General features: G+C 38.2%; 1 long non-coding RNA gene across 1 annotated transcript in view; it reads left to right on the top strand.

Annotated features, from left to right (window-relative positions):
* The window catches only part of LOC131082722 (uncharacterized), a 31,473-nt gene extending 12,145 nt beyond the window's left edge, over window positions 1–19,328 (top strand). Inside the window, exon 2 of the long non-coding RNA XR_009114376.1 lies at window positions 16,412–19,328. This is a non-coding gene — a long non-coding RNA (uncharacterized LOC131082722). The remainder of the gene's footprint in view (window positions 1–16,411) is intronic.
* Window positions 19,329–19,875: the final 547 nt, after the last annotated feature.

Genomic DNA, 19,875 nt, shown 5'->3' on the forward strand with positions numbered 1-19,875 from the left:
GCCTTTCCCTGTTCATTAAGCTAGGAATAATAACAGGTGTAATGCTTAAAAAGATAATATTTTGAGAAAGAGAGGGCAATTTCTATTTGGCCCTTTGTCTTGTGTAATTCCACTTTTCTCTTCTCTGTGTGTGTAGCACTGGTGAAAGGTGCCAGACTGACATGCTTGGGGAATGAATAACTCTTTTTATGCACAGTTGGTGTCTGAGTACATCAGAGGTTTTGGGTTAGCAAATCTCCTTAATCCTAAGAAGCAAATCGCTAAAAGATGTTGTTGGTAAATATTAATTATTTTCCCTGAGATGGAACTCAAAATCAGGGAGGAAGGAGATAAAGAAATATGGAACTTGCCTGATAATTCTGAGTATATCACCAGGAAAGGCCTCTCTGCCAGGTTGATAAGGGAGTGTCCTGATCTCTCATCTTGTTTTGAATATGCCTACCAATTTCCTATCAAATGTCACAGCCTCCAACCACTCTGCAGCTAACCCATGCAGTGCAAACACAAAACTGCAAAAACTTAGCCTTTAGCTCCTCGGTGGTGCATTTCCTTTAAAGACAAAACAACTGTGACAGTTTTTCTTAAAATGTGAATTTTCTACTCATGAAAAACAGCAGTTCAGATTTCTAAAAATAACAGTCATCTTTGCATGCCAGAGCTGAGAGGTCTAAAGGAATGTGCCAATTAATTGACTAGGGAACTTAAAAATGGAAACCTGTCAGATGGATGTGTCTGGACCATAGATCAGGAGAAGAGGAAGGTGGAGAGCAATGTGTGTGCTGGCATTTCTAACCAATCATGCAGCTTGGGGTAGGCACTCTGAGCCAGGTGATACTAATGGGGAAGGAGCTATTGCTCCCCATCCTCTCTCCTTTGCCAGTCTTAACTGACTCATTGCTTTGGAAATTCTTGGCTAACATATTCATTCATTTCTCACAGAAACTAAGTGTTGCAGCTAGAAATAAAACAGAAAGCTCGTAGCGACACATCTATGGAGAATTCATAATGCATGGTTTCACGTCTCAGAAACTTCAGAAAAGTTATAATTTATTCCTTTTCCTGCTCTGCAATATGTCTAATACTTCTGGTATAAAAACCTGCGTGATCCAACTGCTCATGTTAACAGCACTGTTGAGAAATATTTGGTGGTTATGAACTCTTCACCCCAGCATGCACAATACCCAGGACACTGGGATCAGCTGCACACCTGGAGGAAGAATGGGCCACCCTCAATACAGCAGGGAATCTGAAGGCTGATTTGTTTGGTGTCTGTGCCCTTAACATTCTCCCTGTACAGCTCACACAGCTTCTAGCTCCATCCTGGTTCCTCTGCAAGTTTTCTGGGTGAATAGAAGGCCATATACTTGCTTTTCAAAATTATGAACTGTTGAATATTGGAGCAGTGCCTGTGTTGAGTGGCTCTGGCTTCCCTCTCTCCCAGTGCCTAACAAGCTGAGTTTTACCATGGTGGTGGATCTCCTTTGAGTCTCTTACCTATCTCTACCAATATTTTTTATCAAATGCTTGTAAATCTATCCTTGGACTAGATTACTGCCTGTGCTCCAGTAGAATTAAGCAGCTTTTTAGCAGACTAATTTAGCATCTCATGTATTAAATTCATGTTTTTCTGAGCAGGTGTCAGAATGTTTTTCATGTCAAACACTTGGACAGCTTAAGACTACCTTTGGTGATGACTCATTGTCTTTCAACCCAGAAAATCCCCAGCACAACTTTTTCTCCTTGCAAAACTGACTTTTTAAGAGAACCTCTTTACAATACACATCTACTCTAGATAGGTAACTTTGATATCACCTCCAAAAAAAATTCCCCATCAACCCCAAATTTTTTGAATGCAAAAATTCTTTCTGGCAGTTATGATTGATAGTGTCTGAATGCAGGTACCTTCCTTCTCTATGTCTTCTTTACTTTCAGTTGACTGCATTGCAGACCATCAGCTCCCATAATGCACAATCCTCAAGAGAATGGGTTTATAATCCCTCACAGGAGTCAGTTAGCTCTAAAGAGATTTTTTGCAGAGGAGAAATGTACCAAGAAGAATTAAGGAGTCACTTCCCAAAAGGCACTGCCAGAATATTTCAGACAAAACCTTTTTTTTTCACTTGAGGAAAGTATTTTAAATTTTGGGGGTAGACCCATTTTTGATACCCAGCCAGCATATTTGTGGATGCTTTTCTTATTAATTATTCAGTTTTCCTGTGCATCCTTCTTGCCAGCAAAACTCTTAGGCTGCAGACAGATATCTGAATGCTTTGCAAGGACAGTCTGCACTGACAGCATAGAGAGCAGGATGGAGTCAGCCAACTCAACCAGCTGCCATAGTGCTGAGCTGTCCACAAACACAGAGGCCTTCCAGAGATGGAGTTAGGACTGCAAGAGTCTCACAGTCAGCGTATTAATTTGGTTTATTGGAGTAACGTGTCTGATGCCATATGGTGGAGCTAATCTTGTTTATCACCGCTTCACTGCCCCATCCATTTGGTTCATAGTAGGAACTCTCACACAAATAGCTACTGCTGAGAACTTCTGCAGAGACAGAGGCAGGTGTGAGTGGTCTGGGGAGGCCTCAGGAGAGTGCAATTGGAGGCTGAATAGAGAGAAGAAAGTTCATCCTTTCTGAATTACACCAAACCACCCAGCATGAGATAGATAAATAGCTCAAATCTAAAAGAGACTTCCAGTGGACCTAGTAAACATTTCACCTCCAGATTTCTAGACTTCAATCAGAATATTTTATTAATTATGGAAGGTTTGTCTGTAATGAATTTTTTTACAAATTCCTATGTACTGATCCATATTGGGTCCAGTCTATTTCTTTAATGATTACAGATTTCCTATTCATGCCTGTAAGGTTAATTCCCAATGCAGTAATTATGTTGCCTCATCTCACCCATAACCTGCCTTTGCAGTAGTTACTGTTATTTCACTGCCCACCTTGGGCATCTCTGCTGAATTTGATGCTCACCTCAGTTATCAGCAACAGAAGATTAGCCACTGACCACAGAAATTGCCTGTGAAAGGTCCATGCCTTGATGTATTGCTTGGCAAAATAAATGCTAGATTGGGTGTGGAAACAAAAGACCTTTTTGTGGGACTTGACAAGTCTTTGAACACACTCAAAAGGGCCAAATGGCTTTTTGTTACAGCCTTGAGTTGGCAGCAGAGTTTCACCCTCTACAATTTTGCTGTCACCTTTTTATTCTCATGTATTTCAAGAGGTGCAGGATTACTCCCCATGTTAGATTTGCCTCTGTTTGCCCCCTGACTGAGGGCGGGCACTCACCCTCTGTGCTTCAGCAGCCGCTGGGAGAGCGTGTCAGGGTACCAGCTAACAGAGGGATGTCAGCTCCTTAGTTCCATCAGGAGCTGGTGTGTGCAGCAGCTAATTTACTGCTTGAACACCTTGATTCAAATGGGTGAACCTGTATAAAACCTTTCTTTTCACACTGCACCGTGAGTCATGTTAGGAAGGCTGCAGGGTGCCAGCTTTCTAGTGTCTGTGAGAAGCAGAGCAGTGTTCACACTTCCCAAAGCATTAGTCATTCAAATCCACCCTCAGTCTTTCTCATGTCATACATTTATTTGTGCATGAGCAGGTAAGCTCAGAATGAGTTAGAATCTCTTCTTGGAAAGAGGGAGACATGCAAGACAAGGTTTCAAATAAAAATCCTGCAACTTCACTGTTGTGTGTTTCACTTCTACCTGTGGCACCTGTAAAGCTATCAGGTTGGAAGAAACAGCAAAAGCTGTTTGCATCCTTTTGAGAAGTTTTCCTTCTCATTCTTCTATTATAAGGAAGAGATCATCCCAATATTTGAGAGAGAAAAGGATAAAGTTCAACCATGCAAACCCATCCTCCTCTTTCTGGCCTTCTTGACACCCACTTGGATTTCACTCCTGAAGCTTAGTTACAGCTGTGTAATCACTGCACACAACACACCAGCTGCAAAGAGAGCCTGGATAGCTGCTGCTGTCCTGTGCCAGGACAGGGTGAGGGTGAGGAATAAGAAACCCAAGAAAAAAGGAGGACATTTTGTTTCTCACCCCTACAAACAGTGGCTCTCTGGTGTCAAATCCCAGAGAGTGAAAACACAGCAACAACTTTAGCTCTGCGCTGCAGCCCAAGAATGAGCAGTGCCATCAAACCTGCCTGCTTTTGGCTCTGATTCTGCAGGTTTTACACCTGTGTAAATATCAATGTGCACATGTATATTTACATCACCTGAAGACAGTCAATATTGTAAGGGATGCACAAAGTCATGAAGGGATATATCTCATTCTACATTGTTTGGAATTAGACTGCTGAGGAACAAGGGTTAAAATATCTGCATAATCCCCAATCCCAGCAAGCAGTAATCTTTTCTCTATCAGCACAGAAATGCACAGAAAATTAAAGGACTGGCAGTACCCTGCCAGAACAAGTGCTTTGTTGCTCAGACTAGTTTTTGGAAGAAAACAAATTCTAGAGAAAGGAGATTTATTTCCTCCAAAATTATCCTTTCTTTCCATACACACACTGACAAGAAGTAACCTGTGAACAGTGTACTCCAAACACAACACTAAAATGAGGAACAGAAGAGCAATACCCATTATTTGGAAACAACAAAAGATGAAGGAAAAATTGTATCATCAGATCCTAAATCCCTCTCCAAGTGTGAGGAGGGCAAGCAAGCAAAAAACTCTTTTGCAATTTCTTCCCTCTCCCTCTTTGAAGCACTGGCATCACAGAAACAAGCAGCTATGATGTCTCACAGGCCCAAGATTATGTTGTGCTCTAAACCTCCTCCTTCCCACCTCTGGCTGCACCCATTCTCACACAGAGTGTTTTCCCTGAGACATCAGTGTCAATGAATTTGAATGAATGAATGAAATTTTTCTTTCATTTTCTCAGACACATGCATTTGAGAGACATTTGTGATGGTGTTCACAGGGGTCTTAGGATGAGGGAAGAGATGAGGATCTGACTCCATGTTTCAGAAGGCTTGATTTATTATTTTATTATATATATTATATTAAAACTATACTAAAAGAATAGAAGAAAAGATTTCCTCAGAAGGCTGGCTAAGAATAGAATAGGAAGGAATGATAACAAAGGTTTGTGTCTCAGACTCTCTGTCCGAGCCAGCTGGGCTGTGATTGACCATTAATTAGAAACAACCAACATGGGCCAATCACAGATCCACCTGTTGCATTCCACAGCAGCAGATAATCATTGTTTACATTTTGTTCCCGAGGCCTCCCAGCTTCTCAGGAAAAAAAAAAATCCTAAAGAAAGGATCTTTCATAAAGGATGTCTGCAACAGACATTGGACAAAGGCGCAGGCAGGACCCAAAAGATGCAGCACCAGCCCATCATCCTTCCCCAGCTGACAGCTACAGAGTGGTCTGGTGGTGGGAAGAGGTGGCTCCCAGCATCCCCCAGCCCTGCAGTCCATGCTGATTGCCAGACTTTCCTGCTCCTGGTCCATTACCCTCCCAGCTCCAGCCTGCACAGCAGCTGTCTCTCACCAGAAAGGAACTCTTTTCCTTGACCTCAGTGACGCACTTCAGTGAAGAACAAAATGCCACATTGCTTTTTTGTTTTCCAAGTAACACAAAAGAAATGTGACAAGGTGGCTTAAAACTTTGTCAAAAATCTTGTTTTCTGTAATTAAACTTGAGTGCAGATGCTCACTGTAATTTCAGGAAATTACTTAGGCTTACTTAGCTTTACCAACCACAGCTCTTTTATGACTAAGAGCACCCTCAGAAAATTTCTCCTTAAAATTTTCCCCCACTGAGGACTACAGACAGTGAAGTTATTTTAGAGTTGTCAAAGATAATTTTTGTGGATCAGATGATATATAGCTCATTGTCTAAGCCATATCTCCAAGCTTTTGATTACCTCTTGGCTAATAAGGATTTCCTCACAGTAACCAGCTAGAGAGTATTGTGTTAAAAAGAAAAAGGCTGAAATAATGAGCTGAAAGAAATGCATGGAAATGGTGTAGATCTTCTATTGTGGGACCTATATTTTTTTTCTAGAACAATAAACAAAGGAGAAAAATATTTCTGGCTAAAATAATTGTGAAAAGCTCATTCATACAAGTCCCACTGAAAGAAAACTTTCATCTCTAGATTCAACCTCCATTATCTGACAGATAATGGAACTATCTGCAGGAAATGAAAAGCCTGACAAAGATTAAATGTGGGATTCACCTAATCTAACTTCATCTCCTTGGAATTCAGGTGACTAAATTAAAGCCATCCTCTTGGCTCTCTATATTGAGTATAGAGTGGGAGAAATACCTCCAAAGACAAATTAATATTCTGTCTTCCAGTCATCTGTCTTACACAGGTATGAGTTGCCTTCAAGAGGGATGTCCATCTCTGCTGACTACTGAAAGAATCCTGACAGGCTTGGTAGAAAATTCTTGACTATGAAAGGCCAAGTAGGCTCAGTCCCATGGGTCAGGGTGAATTGGTCATGCCCAGGGACAGTGGAAGGCAGTGGTTTGTTTTGACTCAGAGAATAGCCTAGGACAGGGCCCAACACTGATTTGAAGGCATCAGATACGAAGCACAAACAAATTTGTATCCTTTCTCTGCTACTGCCATAAAATATGGTATTTTTTCTATTAAAAATGCAGTGGTGTTGTCTTGAAAAATAGTTGTCTTTTTGAAAACATAAAGAGTTCTGAATTCAAATTCATGGACACTGAGAAGGTTTTCGTCCCCCTTAACTCACTGACTTCATTTTTTACTGTGAGTGTCAAAGCAAAACCTCTCTGTAGAAACATTCACTCCTACAATGTGTTACGGATTTCCAGTGGTGAACCATTAGGTGTTTTGCAATTAACACAGCATGAAAGAACCATCACTTCTGTGGATCTCTGAGTTCACACTTTCCTCTAATGGGAGACAAGATAAATTGTTCCAGTTTCAGTGTATTGGCTACCAAATTGACCCTGATCCATAGCTCACTTCAGGCTTCGGTAATTCCAATAATCTTGCAGTAATTTTGGATCCACCAATTGAAAATGTCTAAAATTCAGTCATGCTTCTCTAGGAGCTAAAGCCAGAAGAAAAACACATATATTCTGCTCAGGTTTAATTTTTTCCTTCTTTTCCTGTGAAATATAACTACCATTTTCACATCCATTTACACTGCTATTTTTCCTGGAGATGAAATACTGCAGAACCTGACCCGGTGCCTTAAGGCAATTCCTTAATGATGGAATTATCTTTATTAACAGATGACATAATTTCTCAGAGTGCAGAATGCAGAGTAAAGAGAGGTGAAGGGACAGAGGCAACTCTCTTTATGCCCTCACCATATTCAACAAATCTTGTCCATAGAGGAGACTGACAGTGCACTTTTTATTCTGGGTCCATTTGTATATATTCTTCAGAAGAGGCAGCACATGAGTGATGCTGCTGATTGCTGCTGTCAGCTTTCAAGGTGGATGCTAAAAAAGAATGGATATTTCTCAGCACCAAAACTCACCTCAGTGAATGCACACTGTAAAATTATTGTGCTCATGCTGGGTATGTAGCACAACATGTGGAATTCCTGGGTCATAAATCTTAATAGCTATGGGATGGGGGTCAGGGAAGTTTTGAGGATGTGGGTCATGAATTTCACAGGTCTTACAGAGCAGCTGGTTACAGCTAGGTCCTGAAATGGTGACTATGAATAAAATCAAAAAGTGATTCTACCTGAGTTCCTAATCCTGGTGAGCAGGTATGAACTGAGTGCCACCCACATGGCAGGAGCTGGGAGCAATGATTGGCATAATGGTCTGTTTGTATTCTCCCAACAGCCCTAGGAGCAATTCCATATAATGAGATCCAAAGCACAGGGGAGGTGCTGGAAGGCAGTTTGTGCCTGAGCCCTGTCCTGTGTGAATGGCATGGAAGTGCCACACCAGTGGGTTTTGGTCACATCAGGGAAAGAGTCATCAAGATGTTGGAGGATGGGAATGGCAGATCAGTCCATCACTGGTCTCCAATATCTGATGCTTTATATATCTCCTTTTAGAGCTACATTAAAGGTGCTCAGAGCACCCTTGTTCCTCCTGGAGGTCAGGCCTGGCTGCTGAGGCTGAGTCCCTCATGCTCCAAGGTGATCAGGAAAAGCCCAGAGCAGCCTTTGGGGAGGTTACTATGAGCAGGACCCATTTCAGGGCACCTCTCCTTCAGCTCCCACCTGTGCCAGAGATCTAGCCACATCACAGTAAAATATTGGGCTGTAACAGGAAATAATTAGTGAAGAGCTGTCACAAGTGATATATGACAGACAGACAGTATTTTAAAATTACATAGCTAGCCTTTTTTTTTTCCAAGAGTCAGATTCTTCCATATTTTTATCAGCCTGAGGCATTTTTATAGGAACTTTATCCAAACCAGGACTCCCTTAGGAACGGAAATTTGAAAATTTCAATGTTGCTTGAGACACTCCCCTCCTCCCATCCCCCCTCCCCTAGGTTTATGCTATGTGTTTTCCTTTGTCTTGCTGTTTTAAGGTTGCATTCTTTGGCTCTTGAGATGCTCGTGTATTCTCTGCCTGGGGTGCACACATGGAGCAAAGGGGCTGGAGACAAGAGCCTGGTTTGGGATGTGGCATCCCGCTCTCCTCCTCAGCCTCCATCTTCCAGTCAAGGAAAACAAGATCATTCTGGCAGTAACCTGATTCCCAACCAGTGCAGAAGAAATCACTTGCTTCTCTCATCTCTGTGAACTGCAATATCCTGCAATGTCTTCCCACATATTCAGGCATCACTGTTGGATGACACAAGGCAGGATTCCTTTGCAGAAGGAACTTAATGGGTAGGAAAAATACTGCCTTAGTGTGAGGCTTCCTGTTGATTTACAGTAGTATCTGACTTCTCCCAGGGTGTTTTGTCTCTGAGGAAATTTGAGAATGAATCTCTGTTCATGCTAATTTTGATATCTACTTTATGTTCTAACACTCCAAGCAGAGTTTGTCATTTGTCCTACTGGGAGCTGGCCAGCAGCTGGCAACTTTGCACCATTGACCTCCAACAGAAAGAAAGCCAAATCCAGCTGAAGTTTGAGTAGCACTTCTTGGAGCATAAGAAGTAAGCTAGTTTTCCTCTTCAGCTATGAGTATCAGATGCTTGTTTATTGAAAAAAAAAAATTAGTTAAGGGTGACAATTTTTCATACATGTCTTTAGAAAAAGGGTATATATATCAGAGCCATGATCTCATGTATCATAAATCTTCCAAAAGTAAACCTGGGAAGGATTTTAATTATCCTCCTAGTCCCATACCCTGCACTGAAAAAGGCAAGTAATATGTACTGAGGCCACCTCTAACAGATATTTGATTTATAATCCCAGGGAAAACCAATTCTGCAGCCCGTCTAGGCAACTTGTTGTAGTGCTTCCTTACACTTAGGAAGTTTTCTCTAGTATCTAACCTAAATCTTTGTTTCTGCAAATTAAGACAATTACTTCTTGTTGGACCACTATTGAACTGTCTGAACAATTGATTGTTCTTCTGTGGTGTTACTATTAAAACAAAACAAAACTAGTGGGAGATTAGAATCATATCTTTGTTTAATCTTTTCTAGATAAAATAAATCTCGTTTTTTTAGTATGTGCTCCTAAACCTCTTATTGTTTTCCAGTCACCTTTGGACTTTCTCTATATTATCCATTATGTCAATCTTTGTCACACTCTTACAGATTAAATGGCCCCATGTTTATTTTATAGTCGAGTCTTTAATAACACGTCACATATCAATATGACTTTTAAAAATCATACAAAATTTTCCTCCTTAATATGTATTTTATTTGCTGTATTCTTTCAGATATTATACTGATTTGTAGCTGAAGCTTTTTTTTTAACTCAGTGCTGGATTTCTTTCTTTCAAATGGAGCATCCTTCATGCTTTTATTAAATTTCATTTGCTGATTTCAAACCAAACCTCCAGTCTACTCAGATCACTCTGTATTTTGTCATCTGAAAGTACTATTTCACAGATGAAATGCCTTCACATACTGCTGTGAAGCACCACTGACCTGAATAAGTCTTCATTTCAAGGGCTTTTTTATTGAGATTCTGGATGAGGTCCAGGTATGAAGTCATTACATGGTCAATTATTTGCCAGTCTGCCACAGCAGTGTTTCAAGCACATGTGCTGGTACTTTATGTGTGTGGGAAATAACATGAAGAGGAAGAACTTTAAAATACAAAAACTGACATTTCTGCTTTTCCATAATACTTTAGAAGAGTTTTTATATTTCCATTTTTATTTATATATATATATAAATGAATGTGTGCACCTAACATTGATTTGCCCACACACTGTCTGTTTAGGTTTTAGCATGTTTCTGACATTAAACAATCCTTCTCTTCTACTATTTGGTTTTCGTAGGCTGCCTCAGGGGTCTCTTGCACATAAATAATATTTTTTCATATGGTCTTTTTTCTTCTCCCTGCAATTATCTCTTCAGACTAATGAGTACTTGAAAGAGAATTGTATCTGAAACCAATGGGGGTCAATAGGGGTGACTCAGTATTATGCTAATTTAGTTCTTGAGTTCTATTATATATTGTCCAGTTCCATTCATGTTTAAGAGTGAAGAACAGAAGCTTTTGTGTTTCAATGTTTACATGAGTTTTCCCCTTTTGCTGAAGCATAATGGCTGATATTTGCATTTAATTAAGGTTTAACTGGAAGGGATACTGGAGTTGGCTTCATTAGGTTTGAAAGGTGTCCTTGAAGCAAATAGATATTAACATCCTAGCTAAGAGAGAAGCTAAAGAAAATAACAGTGATGAATTAAAAAAATAAAAAAATAAAAAGAGAGAAAAGAAGAGAGAAATATCTTTCACACATCACAGGGTTTTCTCCAGATTTATCACAAAAATGAAAAGCACTTTGAAGATGGGAAATTGCAAATGCAGAAACTGTGTCTTCGTATCTCCAATACGTGTAGCCACATGCTTCAAATGAATGTGACTGATAGAAGTGTTACCAGAAAACTGCAGCCAAGAATCAAAAAGGGACTGCTGGATTTTAAAATGTGTGATTCATTTTCATGTCATTAAGACGAGAAATGTGTTTTCTTTTTCCCCTTCTCTCTCTGGTGCTTGAACCATTCCTTCTCCTCCTTTCTTTGGAGGCACATTTAAACTTTGGTGTGTGTGTGTTCAAGCACCTGACTAGGAGGGGCAAACCATTTATTTTCTTTCTTTAAATGCCAAAATGTCATAAATCCCCACCTACATGTATTGTCTTAGCTTCTGAAGATGTTAAGAGAGGTTTCCTTCTGAAATGTTTTTCTGGAATATCTGTGCAAAAATGACTGATTTAAAAGCAGTAAGATATACTTACTTTGGTAATGGAAGACAGACAGTTTTCAGAACTTTGACATTTACAAGTTTGGCAGACAGTTTTGCCTTCTAAAAGATACTGGTTTTCAGAAAATTCTATATTACAATACATAAATCCACTTCCAGGCAGCTCATAATAAACATCAAAACTGAAGCATGTAAAATCTGAAGCTGCATTCACAATCCTTACTTAGATACAGATTTCAGTTTTAATCCATGTTGGTTGCCAAGGTCTTAAGATCCATAGTACATCTGATCAAATTTTCTGTTCATAGGATAAATTTCCTTTAATGCTGTTGTTGGTTTCCTATCAGCTGAACCATTTCCCCAAGGAATTAATCAACAGGATGACATTCAGAATAAGCTTCTTGGCAGCTGGAATGAGAGGCATAAGTGTCAAATAGGAGCTACACAAAAATTTGTATTTAATTTGATTGAGACTAAAAAAATAATACAAAATATTTTATAAGTATAATTTTTATCATTTATTTTACTATGTTTCTTATCTTTTATCATTATTATTTTATGTATCATTTTAACTATGTTTTTATTTATTCATAATTGTTTGATGCTAGCAACAGATCCCAATTTTGTGTCAGAGTACCTAATACTTAGAAATCCTTAGAGAGGAAATATAATAACAACAACTGACTAATTTATTTGCTATGAAGTAGAAGACATTACATTAATATTTACTGGACTTTAAAAAGATAGTCTTTGTTCTTGTAAGCAACCTGAGCAATCAAAGAAAGAAATGCAAAAGTTCTGAGTAGAAAGCTGCAGTCACTACTCAGCAATGCAAAGTAGAATGACACATGCAAATTAAAGTGCATAAGGTATTTTTCAAGCTCTCAAATCAAATTTGTTGGGATAAAAATGGTGAGAAAAAAAACTTCAGACATGCTCAAATCCCATTTTCTGAATTGATTTGAGAATCACGAGGCTTGAATCTCTTTGTAGGTCATTGAAACTTAAGAAACTGAAGGTCAAAATGCAAATGCCATCACCTGTACTTCCTAACACCTAGAAATGGGAAATCCAGGCTTACCTGTGATGTTTCACAATGACTCAGATCACCCAACTGCTTCCAAGGCCTCTTTTATGTCACTGCAGAGAGTCTGTACCCTTGGTGAGAGTCTTTGTTAAGGGGACAGCTGATGAGTATGAATGGAAAGACGGCAGACACAAACCAGCATGTCAGGTACTCCATCCAGCTGGAATTCATCACACTTTGCTTTGAGTGGGTGCCTGGAATGTGCATGATACGAGCAGATCATTAGAATATCAGTTAAAATAATCTTTACCTGGTCCTTAGCTGTTATAGTGTTTCTCGTGGTCTCTTCAGTTCCGAATTTATCAAATGACTTTGAGATGTGTTTCGTTCAGTGGTCTGTCCACTGTTGATTTGATGAAAGAATAATAATTAACCATGGTTAAACATAATCACAGAATACTCTGAGTTGGAAGGCACCCACAAGGATCATCAAGTCCAACTCTTAAGTGAACTGCCCATATGGGGATTGAATCCATGATTGGTGTTGTTATAACCATGCTCTTACAAACTGAGTTAATCTCAGGGTCATGGAATTGACTTTCAGTTGAGTTATTCCTAGTTTCTTGTTCTAGTTTCTAGATGATATTCGTCTCGGTCACTAATGAGACCAAAATTTGCTTAGCCAAAGAACTACTGTGTTTTTTAAAAGACATTTTAAAGAAGGCAGTTGTAGACATTTCTGCTCACCCTGAGGTTTCCTTAGCCTGGCCTAAGCATTGAGGGTATTAATGACTTTTATTTTAAACTACTTTCATATCAATCAGATTTCCAATGCTTATTAACACTGATGTTTCCCCTGAGCAAGAAAAACACACAAAATTTAGTTTATATTCTCTAATGTGTTTATGGTGCCCATTTAGTATGATTTTGAAATACCAGTCCTGGAGGCAGAATTACTCATGATTGTATGCAGAGAACTTTTATACCTCTTCTGCAGTGAAGCAACTTGATTTCTAATGACACTATGATTTTTTTTATGTGTGTCCCTGACCTAGGTAAGGCTGGTGTTGTTTTGCTACTCATTAAATGAAGAGAAAATCTTCACATTTCTAGATGGTGCAGCAAGAGTGCTGGAACTTTCAGGTTTGAAGTATCTCATTTTTACAGTGGATATTTGCTGAATTTCTATGAATGTTAAAACTCTTTTTTGAACCTCCAGAATCTTGAAGATTTTCCATTGAGCACATGACTGTGTTTCTGTCTGTTGGATTTATTTTGAGAACACGGCAGTGTAGGGGACTGAGTAAAGTGAAGAAGCAAAAACAAGCAGGGAACAAATCACAGCAGGTTGGAGGAGTGTCTGAGAAAAAGTTTAATCCACAAAGTGGCAGCATTAATGCACGAAGAGTGGAAAGGAACCTGAGACAAATACCTTGGATGGTGGGAGGTGTCTGGAAGCCCTTGTGAATGATGGTAGACAGCATATGGTGTGTGGGTGTCCACTGTGATCTGTTTCCCCCCAGCAGCACATGAACGGTACCCAATCTCAAAGTCATATTTCCTCTTGGTTATAGTTCTACATGCTCTTCATTTTTATCCTTCTGAAATTATACATTTGAAATGGTTTCTGGTCTGTTCTAAGCATTTAATTCCTAGAAAGATATCAACACACCAGAGGGACTTGTAAGAGGAGTGGGAAAGAAAAGCTGTGGAGGTGATTCATAGTGAAAGAAAATCTTCTCCATAGGTAACAATGGTAATTGTGATAACAGTGATTGCTGCCCATTGCCCAGGAGCAATTTCAACATGTCACCAGATACCTTCAAAGTATCTATTTTTAAGGGGACATTCTTTATTGTGTAACAATATGTTTGTGTATTTAGCAAGATTTAGAAAGGAGAAAGGGGAATGGCTGTAGGTCCTGATTGCTAGAGCTTAGAAAATGGAGACAGGAGGGGAGGAGATAAAGTGTTTTAAATGCATGTGTTTAAGAATTGTCAAAAAAGAAAAAATGGGGAAGAAATAACAATAATATTAATAGTATTTATGAAATCCCCTCCATTTTGAATGTGGAAACAGTGAATGAAAAATTACAGCTGGGTTAATGAAAGTCAGCTGGCTAGAATAAACCCTGAATTCCAATTATGCAACAGCAGAATTTTCAGGTCTTCCTCTCTCACTCTTACATCCTTCAGGACAAAAAGTCTGACAGACATTTATCCTGGTGTCACTGAGATCACATTTTGAGAACAATGGTAGAATTTAAAAGGAGATTAGGTCACAGTTTGGCTAACACAACCTCTGTTGTCACTGGTTTGTGACAGAAAGAAAGACCCCCTGTCAAAACCAAAGTGGCTCTGAGTGAGTGGCTGTGAGGGAAAGCTTGTTTTCCATTTGTATGATGAGAAAATCAAGCCTGACAGTGAGAGAAGCATGATAAGTAGAGGAGAGCAAATAAAAACCCCTCATTTTTTTAGATTCATTGTTTACGGTGGGTACTAAAATCCTGCTATTAAGATTTATAATTGTTCAAGACTTTATTGTTTAGACACTTAGAACTCATCCTCTAACTCATATGTTTTAATTTCAGAGTAATCAAATAGAAACTGAGAAATCTTCATAAATGAAGGAGCACCTAAACTCAGAACATTAAATCACAGCAAGATATTTTGATTTGAGCATTGACATCTTGAACTGATCACAAAGCTCTTAAGAGACCTGATATTTTGGGCTTTACTCTTAACCCAAGAGCAGATTCACAAAGTTATCTTTGTCTTCTTTGTAAGGGTTATTACATAAAGGGTTATTGTTATAGGTGAGTGTGTACTATATTGTAAACCATAATTAACTAACAGAGATTTAGGGGGAAAATAATGAATTTTGATTAATTATTACTTCAGGTGATATAACTAGCATAGAAATATAGTAAGGGATTTACTCTGTGCTTCTGAATTCATACCTGAAATTGTCATAGTTTACTGAAAGCACTGAAGTTGTACTTGCAAACACTGAAAGCAGCAGACAGTATGTTTGCTCTACTGATATTTCCAAACTGTGCTTTTACCACCACTTGTTTTCTAAGCCTTTCCTTTAGTATTTGTTCAGATCTTGAGATCAAGTTCCATCAGTGCCTATCAAAACAGGAATGACATTTCTGGGCAAAACTTAGAGAAGCAGTCATTTAGCACTGTCACCATATATTAGAGAGTAAACTTTAATTTGTCAGGTAGCAAACCTGCTTAGAAACACAACAACACATTGAGTATTAAAAACAATTTAATATAAATGATGCACCTGAACTCATGACTAAGCATCGTGTTAGCAATGTGTGCTTTGTGCCTCTATAGAGTTTTGACTCCAAGAGATGCAGCCTTGTCTTGGCAGGGTGTGTGTATCAATGTGTGGAACACTTGATGTGAAAAACAATCAGTTGTGACAATCAGCCAGTCAGCAATCTTGAACACTTTCCATCTCTGCTCCATTTATGGGCATCGGTAAATAAAGCTCCGTTCTTAAAGCTGTGTTTTCATTTATTTTTTTCTGCCAGCTAGTGCCAGGCAACTTAGTGGAGCCTTCCAACATTGCCTCCGTATGGAAATAAATTGAATCAACATTGTATTTTTTCCCCCAGCATAAAATGTTCCTTCTCTCTTTTGCACTCCTTTTGCTTCATGAGAAAACAGCTTCAAAATAAACAATTAGAGGGACCCTGTAAACTTTGCTATCTGTTACTTTTGCATTTCTTTTTTAATAAATAGTTACAGTAAAGAGGAAAAGAGGGAGAAAATCTAATTCTACAGCTGCTGGTCCTCAGTTCATTCTCAGGAGAAAATTAATGGTCTCCAGATAAATATTACAGAGCTGAACCTTTGAGGAGAGATGTGCTTCAGTCAGATCCTTGCAACTTGAATTTGGATTTTAAAATGGTTTTGTTTTTTCTAATATAAATGGATACTTGTTTTTTTTTCTGTGTAATTTTCTTCTTGGTTTACAGCTGGGTTCAAAAAATCCAGTGGATGACTTTGCCCCTGTGACTTCCCCTTCTTTTCTTTCCAGTTCTTTCATGAAGAATGACATTTTCTGTCCATAAGGATGAATGTTTTCAAAGAATCTCAACATCTGTAACAAAAACAAAACCCTCCAAATGACAAGAGCAACAACAACAACAAAACAAACAACAAAACAACCCCCAAGGACCTTGTGGAAAACATTCTGGGCTGTGGGAGAGAAATCCTATAGTTCATGTCCTGCCTTTCAAATGTGCTTTCACATGTGACTTTAGGCAAATTACTTGATCTCTCTAGCTCTGTATGTACATGAGCTCAGCAATATTTTTTAATCTATGGATACCCAGGAAATAGCAGTCTTATCAGTGCTTCTTTATTCTGTTACAGTTTAGATAAAACTATCTTTATAGAGGTTTAATAGTGTTTAAGACAAAATGGATTTTATACACAAGTTACATTTATTTCAAGAAAACAAATGGAAGAAGAAAATATCTATGAATTTTCAGCTTATCTGGACAAAGACTTTTATTAGCTGTTTCCTGGGTAACTTTTTGCAAGAAACCTTTAAAGATAACTTTGTTTTTGGGAGTACAGAATCTTGAAATATGACAAAGGGTGCTGAGAAGTCTTAATACAAAGGCACAATGTATCCCGAGGAAGCTTTCACCATGTCACCTCTACGGCTGAATCTCTGAGGAAAAAAAAATACTCTGCAAAGAAAAGCACAGCAAGAGAGCAAAGATAATCAGATGTATTAACACCCAGAGTTAGCAACATCAAAGTGGGTAGGTCCTGGTTTGGTTCTGTTGGATGTGCTTTGGGTTTTTTCCTGAGGCCCTGCACTAAGCTCAGTAACTCTTCTACAGACGGAAGATTCAAGAGCAAGAGGGAACATTTTGCCTTCCTCCACAGCAGCCTTTCTGAAGTAGATTAGATGTGCCATGAGAGACGATGCAGGGTGATCTGCAGAAGGAGATGATACAATTAACAACCACCAATAGAAAAGAGAAGAAGTCAATAAATATTTCTATTTCATTACTGTAAACTGGAAAGAATAATGTACTTGCACAACACAAAGATAAAGTACCTTTCAGTTCACACATCATCTACTGAGGGTAAGCAATGAGGAATTTGTGTGACCCAGATGACTTGCACATCACAGCCCAAACTGGTGATGAACATTTTGACAAATTGTGAGAACTCAGAAGAAGCTCAGAAGAGTTACAACAATCTGTCAGAAGCATTCAAAAGGGACATTTCATGAAAATGTTTGGCATGTTTCTAGGCCAAAGGAAAATAATGCTATTTTATTACTGTAGATTAAAAGCTTCAAATTTAAGTAATGCCAATGTACTTTATAACTGCTCAAAAAAAAAAAAATATTTTTGAGGAAATTAGTTTTTGGATGCCAAAACTACCTGAATTACTAAAGTAATTATTAATAATTACAGTAATAACTCAGAGTTATTAATGCAATTATTAATTATTACATTAACTACTTAAACTTTTGTAAGGATTTAGAACCTTGTGACATTCTACTTAAAAATATTGCACTGTGAACTACTAAGGACGAGCTGATGAATGGTATAAATGACAAATTATGGATAATACAAAAGGAGCTTTATTCATGGAGAATTTTCATTATAGGTTTTCCTAGTGGGAAAAATCACCATGGAAAATCTACCTGATACAGCTCAAGATTTTTGTCCATGATTTCGTAGTAAATCTATCTACACTGTCAATAAAGTATGTGACTGGTAAAAGACTAGAGGAATGGTGAAAAAATGATGAAGTAGAGCAGTCAGACACAATGACCAAGACCATCTGGTGAACTGATGTATTCAGTTAAGATGCTTTTTCAGTTCAGGTAAATGAAAAAATGTATCCATGTAAGTATAGAGAATGGAGATAATTTCCTACAGCAGAAGAACTGGAATTGCAGAAGATGTTTAAAATATACAGGGACAATAGCAGAAAAAGAATCAGTGGATTCAGCAGTGGTTTTCTGTATCAAAAACACTCATTCCAACTCTTGTATGTGGGAGCACTTAAAATAAGAAGCATCTTATTACATAGCACTGAAGAGATGATTATTATCATACTAACAGTTCTAGAGCTTACAACTTCAAACAACTATTAGAAAATTGGTAAAGGAATCAATTCTAATTATTCAAGATATGGGGAATATACATTCCAGTGAATCCTATTGGGGTTTTCAGCCTTTTTTGTCTGGCAGGGAAAGCCTACATGGATGTCTGGACACTTAATGTCATTAAGTTGGGTCAGGTCAGACACTTAATACAGTGATTATTTAATAATTAAATGCAAATGTACTTGAGAAATTATTAAAAATTGTGTTGGATTCTTCTCTCCTCATTTATTCATACCAGAGGGTATATTTTGGTCGCAGACTATTGCCTCCATAAAGGAATAATGTGGTGAATCATCAATATCTGAGATAGGAAGAAGTTTGGACGAGATGAGGATATATTGCTGCCTACCACAGAAAGAGGAGGTTATGGGAAGGAGAAGCCTGGCGCTGGTGCCAACCCAACATCTTTGCATCAGGTCTTGGCTGTGCCAGCTTTCAACCCAGTTGGAACAGTTTAGGATTGTGACAAGATTTAAGTCTGAGTAGCAGGGCAATAATTCCCAGTGGCCTATCATCAACATTAATGTGATTTCCACACCAACAGGAATAATATCATAGAGATAATAGAAGTTACATTTATAGAAAGTGCATATTACAAATTCCTCCCTCTCTACTCATTCCATCAGGAGGAGAGCTGTTCATAGCAGAGCTTTATAGCTATAACAACAGATATTTTCTCTGTAGAGGTACTAAGTTAAATCCCAGCAATATCACCCAGCAGAGCAGCTATCACAATATCAGCTCCTATGCTGGCAACCAGAAAATTTTCTTTATAGCACTCCTGAGTGTATATTTTATGTACTACAGCTAAAAATATCAATTTTATTCTTTCTTTAGTAACCTCTTCCAGAGATCATGCATCAACTTGCATATCATATTTCATAAATAATTATCTTACAAGGAAATTTAACTTGGTGTAAAAATAAAATGTCAATCCCATTTTTCTTCTACAGAAATGTCCTTATGCCAAGACAAGATGAAACCTTCACCATATGCTCATAAATGAAAGAGAAAATATGTTATCTAATGGTTCTATGTTAGCAAACTATTTTAATTGATTTATTTTTCTTAGTAATTGCACTGCTAGAACGTATCTGTGTTTAAACTGCCACCAGCTCTGTCTAACATCTCCTATTTTAAACACTGGGCAATGAATGCAAAGAATTTATCATATCCTAACAGATGATGAATGGGGGCTTTATATTTTTAATGCTGTCTAAACTGATAGCACTTAAAAAAAAATCTGAATTCTAAAAAAATGTAGATATTTGTTTGAGGTTGGTTATTAACATAAAAAAATGGGCTAATAAAGAATGAAGACAACTTACTTTCTTTTTGTCCTCTTCCTGGTTTTATGAACA

The sequence above is a fragment of the Melospiza georgiana genome, chromosome 4 (assembly GCF_028018845.1).
Source record: "Melospiza georgiana isolate bMelGeo1 chromosome 4, bMelGeo1.pri, whole genome shotgun sequence".
NCBI lineage: Eukaryota > Metazoa > Chordata > Aves > Passeriformes > Passerellidae > Melospiza > Melospiza georgiana.